The 12,007-nt window shown below is 34.7% G+C and overlaps 1 non-coding gene across 1 annotated transcript; it reads left to right on the forward strand.

Moving 5' to 3' along the window:
- The first annotated feature begins 11,460 nt into the window (after positions 1 to 11,460).
- Positions 11,461 to 11,532, forward strand: TRNAL-UAG (transfer RNA leucine (anticodon UAG)). Its single transcript has one exon. It is a non-coding gene; the product is annotated as a tRNA-Leu (tRNA).
- The last annotated feature ends 475 nt before the right edge of the window (positions 11,533 to 12,007 follow it).

Consider the following 12,007-nt stretch of genomic DNA (forward strand, 5'->3'; position numbering starts at 1 on the left):
TTCTAGAGTCTAGCTAGTTACTTATTTTTCACTAAGATATTAGGGTTAAGTTTATTATATAGTGTTCAGTGTGAAAATATTACTAGGTGTTTTTATCACATAGAGTAATTATGATCTTCCCCATGTACACAAGGACAACAGAGAAGTGTTTTGAATAATCATGCAAGTGGAACTTCAACATGTACATCAGAGTAACCACAAAATATTTATCATATTTACACAATGCAAGGTGATAGGAAAATATTTACATTATATACGTGAATGTACTAAGACCAGAACCATTAGCATCATTTCTACATATTTACCACAAGACGAGGGTCATTATGAACCCTTAAAAATAGCCATAAGGCCTTCCTCTTTTGTAGCTCCTTTACCACAAGGGTTTAATTGAAAGACACATAGTTCCTTTAAGGATTTGTAGGTTGAGGTAGCCACTTCAAGCCCTTAAACTTAAAGATAATCAAATATTTGCAATTTGTTACAATAATAAGTCCATTATGCACACTCCTCATCTTAGAGTTGGGTAGAGAGGTAGAATACTTGATTGATGCCAACCTTGTAAATGAAAAGTTTTTCCTAATCATTGGCTAGACAGTCCACCACTAGTTGACACCACTAACACACACCAAAAGTCCATGATACCCATAATATGTGCCCTACACCCAAGGGCTTAGACTACACCTCCATAAAATGTACCTTCAACTTTAGATGTCCCAGAATAGTAATATCCTAATACTAGCCTATTTGTTAGATTTTTGTAACTTTCTCCTTAACTAACATTTGTTTTTAACTATTTAATCCACTTACCATATACTCTCTCTTGTTTGCACCCACCTAGTATACAAGAACACTTATGTTTTTAATACAACCAAGTTAAGAGCGCATGTCCTTTCTTACACTTAAATGTTTTCAATACAACCAAGTTAAGAGAACATGTTTGCTTTTCAAATTCCAAAAGTATAACATGTCTATCTCTATAAACTAACAAAAAAATCATTGCATAACAAAGGCAAGCTTAAAATTAAATTAAAATTAGATTATTATTATTATGATAAATACACCAAATATAGAAAAATTGTTTTCAAACACAACGATAAAAAAAAGTGTTAGTTTATCAAATACAACTACAAACTTATTAAGCCAGCCTAGATCCATCTTAACCTGGATCTATCAAGCGCCGATAGACCCAAGTTAATATGGATCTAGGCTGGTTATGTCATACTATATAATATCTATATTTGTATCTATGTGTCTCTTTCTTATTACCTCTCTCTATCTCACCCCCCAAGCATACATACTCTCTCTCCATATCTATCTCTCTCTCCCTCCCTCTTCCTCTCTACCTCTCACTCTTCCCCTCCATCTCTCCTCTCTCCATCACTCCCTTTTCACTACCTCTCCCTCTACCTTTCTCTCTCTACTTCTTTCTTCTTCCTTCCCTCTCTCTCCCCGTCTAACTTCATCTCTCTCTCCTCTCTCTTAGTCCTCTCTCTCCATTTCTCTCACCTCCCTCTGTCTCCCCCATCACTCTCTCTCTCCCCCCTCCAACATTGTTCCTCCCTGTCTCTCTTTCCCTTCTCTCCCTATCTTTATCCCCACCTATTCTCTCTCTCCCCTCCTCTCTTCTCTCCCTCTCTCTCTATCCATCTATCCCTTGTCACTCCCTCTCTCTCTCCACCTCTATCTCCCTATGCCCTAGTTCTTTCCTCCCTCTCTCTCTACCCCTATCTCCATATGCCTTAGTTCTTTCCTCCCTCTCTCTCCCCCTCCAACTCCATATCTCTCTCCCCCACTCTCTTCTTCTCTCTCTCCCCTCTCTCTCTTCCTACCTCCTTCTCTCTATCCCCCCCATTACTCTCTCTCTCTCCACCCTCCATCTTTATCACTATCTCCCTACCCCTCTCTTCCATTCACTTTGCTTGCTATCATCACTTGGATCCTTAGTTAAGATAGATCTGTGTTGGTTCTTACTAATATTTGTATTATATAAATTTCACATCTTTAAATACAAAAGTATTCTCATTTTTAATTTTATTAAAACCTTAATTTAATTTATATGGGAATAATTTTAGTAGTCGTGAGATAGAGAGTGTATATATATCTCAAAACTAATTACAACCCTTTTCCTATTAGCTTCAAATAAAAAATGTTATAAAATTAAATTAAATTAAAATATTCTTATTGTGAAATAAGTTATGGTTTTTGGGCATGTGGTATTGATAAGGCATGATATTGGCCCATGGTATTGTAACAAAGCCTATTTACAAGTTAATAATATCGATGGTAAAGTGGGGGTGAATATCGATAGTTAAGAATCTTGTCATATTGTTATAAAATATTTAGATTGTGAAACAAGATATGATTTTTGGCATGTGGTATTGATAAGCCATGGTATTAGCCCATGCTATTGTAACAAATCCTATTCACAAGTTCATAATATCAATGACAAAGTGGGGGTGAATATCCATGATTAAGAATCTTGTCATATTCTTATAAAATATTTTGATTTAGAAATAAGTTTTGTTTTTTGGGCATGTGATATTGATAAGCCATGGTATTGGCCCATGGTATTGTAACAAAGTCTATTTCCAAGTTAATAATATCCATGGTAAAGTGAGAATGAATGTCCATGGTTAAGAATATTTTCATATTGTTATAAAACATTTTGATTGTGAAATAAGTTATCTTTTTAGAGCATGTAGTATTGATAAGCCATAGTATTGGCCCATGGTATTATAACAAAACCAATTTTTTACAAGTTAATTATATCCATTGTAAAGTGGGGGGTGAATATCCATGGTTAAGAGTCTTGTCATATTGTTATAAAATATTTTGGTTGTGAAATAAGTTATGGTTTTTCGGCTTGAGGTATTAATAAGCCATGGTATTGCCTCATGGTATTGTAACAAAACCTATTCACAAGTTAATAACAAAATCAAAATATAACAAATTGAATTTTATTATTTTTATTATTAATTGAGCCAACATTTAGATTTTTGCACTCATCCCCGTACTTTTGACTTTCATTATTATTATTCTTTAACTAGGCCCATATTTAGAATTGTTTACATACTTACATTACACCTACACATCTACTCTATACTCTTTAAATATTGTATTTATTGTTTTTTAGTAAGGGAAATTTTAACATTTTTGAAAAAATTCAGCCTTAATTTTGATGTAACAAAGCCCTCCCTTTTCATAGGACAAAGGGAAAACTAGTAGATATTTTCACTTTTCATACGGCGGGAGGGAAAACAAGATTGAAGAGAGTTGTGAATTAAATTTTCACTTTTCATAAAGCGGAGGGAGGGAAAACTAGTAGCATATTTTCACTTTTCACAGGGCAGGAGGGAAAACGATATTGAAGAGAGTTGTGAATTAAGATTTTACCAGTAGCAGATTGATATCGAACCCCACCATTAGATATTCAATCCATTCACTAATTTTTTCATCCTTGCTTTTAAGTTTATGAGTAGCATATTTTCACTTTTCACAGGGTGGGAGGGAAAACGAGATTGAAGAGAGTTGTGAATTAAGGTTTTACCACTATCAGACTAATATTAAACCCCACCATTGGATCTTCAATCCATTAATGGTGCCCAGGTATGTTTCATTTCTAACTTCAGTGCATTTCCACTGCACTTTTAGTCTTCTTCCACACAAGGAGGACTGGTTCAAAATTCACTAATTTTTTCATCCTTTCTTTTAAGGTTAAGAGTAGCATATTTTCACTTTTCACAGGGTGGGAGGGAAAATGAGATTGAAGAGTGTTGTGAATTAAGGTTTTACCAGGAGCATATTGATATCGAACCCCACCATTAGATCGTCAATCCATTAATGGCGCCCAGGTATGTTTCATTTCTAACCTCGCTGCATTTCCACCCCACTTTTAGTCTTCTTCCACACAGGGATGAGTACACACACCTCAAATCCCCCACAATTGGATCTTAAATCCATTAATGGCGCCCGAGTATGTTTCATTTCTAACCTCGCTGCATTTCCACCCCACTTTTAGTCTTCTTCCACACAGGGAGGAGTACACACACCTCAAATCCCCCACCATTGGATCTTCAATCCATTAGTGGTGCCTAGGTATATTTTATTTCTAACCTCGTTGCATTTACACCCCAATTTTAGTATTCTTCCACACAGCGAGGAGTACACACACCTCAGATCTATGCTTCAAAATTCACTATATTTTCATCCTCGCTTTTAAGTTTATGAGTAGCATATTTTCACTTTTCACAGGGCCGGAGGGAAAACAAGATTGAAGAGAGTTGTGAGTTAAGGTTTTACCTCTCCAATCCATTAGTGGCCGTAGGTATGTTTCATTTCTAACCTCGCTTCATTTTCACCCCACTTTTAGTCTTCTTCCACACAAGGAGGACTGGTTCAAAATTCATTATCTTTTTCATCCTTTCTTTTAAGTTTAAGAGTAGCATATTTTCACTTTTCATAGGGCACGAGGGAAAACAAGGGAAAATAGGTAAAAGCATATGTATTTTTCCTTCTTTTATGGTTTGTTTCTATAGAGTTGATTTTACTAGGTGTACACTGTATGCATCTCAAAATTTCTCTTTAGGAAATCCTATTTTTTTTCTTTCCAAGAAAAACTCTCTGGGGAATCCTAATGGATGTTCCCCACATTCATGGATGGCATCCCTGGTAAACCCATTGGCATTGACTAGTGCACCTCACCTAAGGGATTTCAAACAAGGCACCTGCCAACACAACTAGCCAAATACCCAGTAACATTAATGACATTCGGTTCGGCTAACCCCTTGGGCTAAATAAATCATAATCAACTACACTATTTTCCATATTAACATATTGATCCTATTTAACATTTTGTTAGAGTAACCATAACAATCCAAGTCTGTTCCTATTTGTATTTTGATTTTTAATTCCTTCTTTGGTGTGGTGACAACTTTATATGACTATTTCGATGTTTATTTTTGTCGGAGTATATGTTGAAAAGTAGATTCTCTATTACATTCTACCTTGTTTGTTATGTATTGATGGAGTTTAGTTTCATTAGTTGTGACCAAAGAACTGTGTCAATCATGCATACAAGGATTCTTGTATCGCTATTTATAAACTGAACATTATCCTTAAACAAGCAAAGTAGATCCTTAATGCTACATATTTGTATCTCAAGGAACTTCCAATCCTAATAAACGAGGTGAAATTTAAGTGTTTCCAGAAGCCAAATCTCAGGGTTTATGAATTCACTCATATATGGTCCTAGAAATGTGAAGTGAAATCTAATTATTTCCAAATCTTAAGTTCTGTGAATTCACTTATATTTGATGCTGGAATATTTTGAGCAAATGGGAAGAATTTCTTTTAGTTGCATTCAAATTTTCCAAAAATAATACTAAATTTCTCCCTAACTAAAATTCTCCCTGAAATGGCTTTGGGATTGAAAATTTTGTAAATATTTTTAGGGAAACAACCAAAAATAATTTTTCCAGATTAGATTTTTATAACACTAGGTACTAAAATAGTCTTCTATTTTCTGCTGGAAATGCCTGATAGAGTCTTCCCAGAAACGGATTAGAAAATTAGGTAGATGCCATGGATGGACTAAATAATTTTTAATGAATAATCACTTAACATAAATGAGATATTAGGTTGCATAAATATATAACATAGAAGCATGAAATGAAGAATAAATCTCAACGAGATTGACATATTCTTGATTGAGTTGAATGAGGCCAGGAATAATTTTGACTAGAGGGTGTTGAAAATGGCATAATTTTGTTCTAGTTGGATAGATTTAAAACTAAAAATCAGCAATTTTCTTGCTTGCATAACTTGGGAAGATTTTTGTATCTCAAGTCTCAACCTTATTGAATAGTGCGATTTATGCCTTGCAATGTTGAGATATGTTGTGATACCACTTGCTAGTAACCTAAACACTTTGGATGAAAATTTAGTTGTGAAATTTACTTGCAAAAGATATAACTGAAAATATAGATTAATTTTCCCTTGTGTAGAATTTCCTTGAAATTTTGCTATTGCCTGAATGAATAAATCTGCAACTAATTGTTGCATGAAGACAAAAAATATATCTACCAATTTGTAGTGGAATAAAATAGAAATAAAACACAATCACACTATAGAAAAAAAAAAAAACAAAACTTTCTAGAGAACCCAACTGGGAAAACCCTCTGCTAGCTGTAGAAATTTAAAATACTATCCATATTAGACTTTGAGACACCTTCTTCAAGACCAGGTTCATCGATGCTTATTTCTTTCCATATTCATTTTAATAAGCATTAGGGTTGTTGTCCGTCAAATCAGAGGAGCTAGAAAGTGTCTCTTTGATTTCAGAAAGAAGATCACGATCAACTTCATCCAAGAATCCCCTAGAAGGCTCATCAATAGCAAGAAGAAAGGTCTTTTTTATTTTATTTCATCACATGCATCCATCATAATGATTGATTTGTCTTCATTTCTTTCACAGACATTTTCAATGTTAGATGCAAAAGGTAATTTAGTATGATATAATCCTTAGGTAACCAACCTCAGACATATTGTTGGTTAATCTATGTTGTTTGAAGTTTATTGAGTTTCAGTTTTATCATGAAACTACTAGAAGAATACTAGAATGGGTGAGTTGATTATCTTGATAACAATGTTATGGTTTGATCTAGTCCTTGAAAGGAACTTATAGTTGATGGTCAAAATTTCACATTCCTTTCATTTTTTTATCTTCGCATATAACAAATACCTTTATGTTATAGCCTCTAGCTAGATATGTATAGTAACTACCACTCAGAAATTGGATGCCATCATTTTGGAGCTTGAGCTTACTCAACTTACCTTTGTTTGTGTTGAAAATGTCATTAGATCTCATTACATCATCTATTGTAGAGGATGAATCCAATTTACCTTTGTTTCAATTGAAAATGTAATTAGATATTGCTATATCATCCTTTTTAGAGAATGAATCCAATTTCTCACAGTCCATTTGCTTGATGTATAACAAAGCTACTTTAATTCATTAAACTTACTTTTCATATTCTATTTGTTGATTTTGATTTTGCAGGCCACATCTGCATTGGAAAAGGGGCATATTTAATGAAGTGTGGAATGAGAGGGAACCTTCTGTTATGTCCTTTCAAACTTTCTAGGGTATGTAATAAAATTTAAAAAAAATTCTCCATAGAATGTTGTGCTTTAACTTTTTTTTTTTATTAATGGATTATTTATGTGATCTCCCCTCTCTTACACACAACCAGAGTCCAAACATACATGGTTTTTTGGTATATGTGGACAACGGATAGATTTACACTAACCATTTATCTAGAAATTTACATGGTCGAAGATCAAGCATTTGCAGTTGAATATTTCCTTGCCACTAAATTAGAGTTGAAGAGTTGAACTCCTATTTCTTAGGCATATACCTCACTTTTAAATCAATTTATTGTTGACTCTGTATAGACTTTCCATGGGAGGGAAAAGAGTGATCACTACCATTGTTTAATATTTATGCAGACCAAGTAAAGATTCCAAATGTGTATAAATTAGTGGCTCCTTGGAGAATCCCAAGAGTGGAGCTATTGTAGCAACAAGAGATTCATTTATTTTGAGTTCTTCATTAGTGCATTGATAGGATATTGTTTATTCCATACAATACCTCAATAGTGTATGATCAAATTACAGTTAAGCCTGTCATAATATCTTGATTTACCCTATTTTAGAGGGAAACTAGAGTGTGTGTCAAACTTCCACATCACAATTGTATCATGCAAAGTTTACCTAGGACAATTTTTGTGGATCTAAGTAGAAAGATACCTGTTGGAATTCAAGAGGTAACAATACTACAAAGTGGGAAAGAGGTTTCACAGTTAACCTGCATTTCACATTATGGGTGGAGTCATTTTGTTGGAAAGATATTGGATACTTGAACTTCCTTTTTATGAATAAGTGCAAGATTGAATCCTTCAACATATTCCTCGCTCAATTGTCATGAAGTGATGGTTTTTCTCGGAAGTGCTGCACACCTATAAACTTTACTAGAGTTTTTTTTTGAGTCTTTGGAGGTGTTTAGATTTTCAAAGCATACATGTACAAGAAGAGTAGAAATAATATGCCCGGCTAATTTGAAACTATCTACCTATGAATAGGGTGTTCCCATTCATAAACCTGACAACTCGCTGTACTTCTTTCTAGTGAACAACTTTGGGACTTGCCATGAATTGTGAGATAATTCCAACCCCATAACTATAAATTTCTTATTTAAATCTATATCCAATAGATTAGAATTTGCACAAGGAGAGCTTCATTCTTGTTTTGAAAGAACTTACAATCAACTTGTACCATTCTATTTAATCTTTTTTTGTATTTATTCACATCCTTGGTCTGTGACATAAAGATGCAACAAGCTACCTTGCATTTTCTATATTAACACTCCTAAAAAATAATAAAGTATGCCCAAATCTTTCATTTCAAATGATCTATGTATCTCACCTTTTTGTTTTTCAATTGTCGAAGTTGTTACCTATATTGATGAGAACTTCTACAACCGATACCACAGTGACAATATATGTTATAGTTTTATCCATGTTTCTCTGAAGGTGTTTCTCCTTCAGTAGAACAACAATACATTGTAGTTTCCATTTAGGGGAGAGGTGTACCCAATAGCAACCTTGGACTATATGCAGATGGGTTGAATGCACATTAGACTCTATCTATTGTTTTGAAGGTGTTTCTCCTTCAACAATACTTCATATTACTAGAAACTTTCGGTCTGCAGCTTTAGTAGATGCATGCAACCTTGGGATACATGTTGTAGATTATAGCTTTCCTATGAGGCTATAGCAGTGATGAAAAAAGCGCATCAATTTTAGGCATATTTAGTATGCTTTTATAGTTTGACTTAAATGCTCACTTTTCTTAATTTAGGTGTTTTTCTTAGTTCTGTTTTATGCAGATATTTATCTTTAAGAAAATTGAACAATAGAAAAGGGTTCTATATTTTGAGTAAGGGACACAATTCTAGTTAGGAGGTACTCTATTCTAGTAAGCTTTTTCCATGCAGGTTAGGTTCTTTATTCGAGAATCCAAATAGGCACTATTGTAGCAATAAGAAACTCGTTTATTTTGAGTTCTTCATTAGTGCATTGATAGTATATTGTTTATTCCATGCAATACCTTAAAATTGTATGATCAAATTATAGTTAAGATTGTCATAATATTTTGACTTACCCTCTTTTAGAGGGAAACTAGAGTGTCTATCAAGCTTGCATGCCACAATTGTATCATGCAGAGTTTACTTGGCACGAGTTTTTTGGATCTAAGTAGCCAGATACCTGTTGGAGTTCAAGAGGGAATAATAATACAAAGTGGGAAAGAGGTTTCGTAGTTAACCTGCCTTTGACAGTATGGTTGGAGTTAGCTTGTTGGCAAGATGCTGGATACCCCAACTTCCTTTTTAAGACTGAGTGCAAGATTGAATCCTTTGACATATTCCTTGCTCAATTTTCATTAAGTGATGGGTTTTCTCAGAATTGCTTCACATCTATAAACTTTACCAGAGCTGTTACCGAGTCTTTGGATGTGGTTATCTTTTCAAAGCACACTCGTACAAGAAGACGAGAAATAATATGCCCGACTAATTTCAAGTTATCTTCCTGCAAATAGGGTGTTCCCTTCCTTAAACCTGATGACTCCCTCTACTTCTTTCTAGTGAACAAATTTGGGACTTTTCATGAATTGTGAGACAATTTCAACCCCATAACTATCAATTTCTTATTTAAAGTTATACCCACTAGATTAGAACCCACACAAGGAGAATTCCAGTCCCGTTTCAAAATAACCCGCAATCGATTTATACCATGCTATTTAATATTTTGTGTATTTCTTCGCATCCTCGGCCTGTGACATAAAGACGCAACAAGTTACCTTGCATTTTATATACTAACACTCCTACACAATAATAAAGTATGCCCAAATCTATCATTTCAAAAGATCTATGCATCTCACCTTTTGGTTTTTCAGTTATCGATGTTGTTACCTATATTGATGAGATCATCAATAACCAAGGCCAAAGTGACAATATCTGTTAGAGCTTTATCGTGTTTCACTAAAGGTGTTTTTCCTTTAGCAGCACTACAATATATTGTAGTTTCCATTCAGCGGAGAAGTGTACCCAGTAACAGCCTTGGTCTGTCTGGAAATGGGTTGAATTCACAATAGACTTATCTATTATTTTGAAGGTGTTTCTCCTTCAATATTACTTCATCTCAGCATATCCTTTCAATCTACACCTTCAAGAAATGCATAGAGCCTTGGGGTACATGCTATAGATTCCAGTTTTGTTGTGAGGGTATAGCAACGATGAAAGAATCACATCGATTTTAGGCATATTATTGTTGTTGTATGAAAGCATGCTTGTCTAGTGTTTCCCAAACTTATATAGAGCCATATTTATTATACTTTTATAGTTTGACTTAGATGCTCACTTTTCTTAATTTAGGTGTTTTTCTTAGTACTATTTTATGCTCAGATTTATCTTTAAGAAAAGTGCACAGTAGAGAAGGGTTCTATATTTTGAGTAGAGGACACTCTTCTAGGTAGGAGGTACTCTATTATAGGGAGCTTCTATCATGCATGTTAGGTTCTTTATCCTAGACAGGGCTCCCAGTCCTTGCCTCCTTGACAAAGTCCCTACTAGACAAGACACTAGTGGATAGAGTTCCAAGTCCCTAAATTTTCCAAAAACCCACCTGACCCTAGCTATCTAGCCTAAAATCCTTTATATTCCAGTCATCTCTTGGCTATGATTTCATAGAGAGGGCCCTCTCTGGTTTGGTAATCTTAACACAAAAGTAAAATCTTGGCCTGTGGTTACCTCCGTCGATCTCTTCATCAGCCTGGGACATTATGGAGGATAAAAGAGGGCATGAAAACTAGGGAGTGCCAAGGTGTTCTAGTGAATGTAAGGTTCCCAAGTCATGGAAAAATGCAATGCTAGTTGTGAGGTAATGACTGCCAAAGTGTGTTAGGGAATGCTATGGCATGCTAAGATGTGCTAGATAGTACGAAGACATGTCAAACAAGTTAAGATGTGCCAAGTGCTAAGGCATGCCAAGATGTACAAGGGTTCCAAGTCCTTGCCTTCTCTTCTTCCATATGATATCCACTTATGACATTTCCTTTGCAATATTTAGTGAATTTTATAGTTATAGGTCATTTATGGGTTATAAATGTCTTCAAAGTTTCACTTCTAATTGATTATTCAGCTGAACATATTGATTCTCTTATACATAACTATTTTTCCCTCCACCCAATTTTCATAACTTCAATAACCATTAGGTAGGGACCTACATCTTCGATGTTGCTTTGCTTGTTTAGTAAAATATTGCTGAGACTTTAATTTATTGAAAGTTGTAGAATTTACAATTTATGAAGTTTCAAGGTCTAATTTTAAAAAATATAATTCTTTAAAGGGTGCTAGCTCAATGGAAGAGCACCTGCTTTAGAAGCAGGAGGTTGGTGGTTCGATTCCATTGTGCCCTGACATCCATATGGAATGGCGACAATCAATTTTTGGTGACGGAGGCTCTTTTGACCATCACCAATGAGCTTTGCTGACATTTTTTTACCCTCACCAAAAATATGAAATGGTGACAGTCAACGAATGCCACCATATATATGCATCAATAGTGATGACCCTCAAAGGTCTGTAACCATAAATTGTTGTTGTTGATATGAAATGGTGACGACCGTTGTCTGTCATTATAGTCATTATTCGAGATGGACATTGAATGTCACCACAACACCTATACTTCTAGCAATGCGGCTTTTGGTGATGGTCAATGAACGTCACCAAATATGCACCAACAGTGACGGCCATTAAATATCCATCACAATAAATCATTATTATTCATATGAAATGCTGACAGTCACTATCCATCATTATAATCAACATTCATGATGGACCTTGAATGTCACCATAACACCTATACTTTTGGCGATGCCACCTTTGGTGACA

This window comes from Pinus tabuliformis, chromosome Q (genome assembly GCF_031772625.1).
Source record: "Pinus tabuliformis cultivar Carrire ecotype Pingquan chromosome Q, CPIR1, whole genome shotgun sequence".
Lineage (NCBI taxonomy): Eukaryota > Viridiplantae > Streptophyta > Pinopsida > Pinales > Pinaceae > Pinus > Pinus tabuliformis.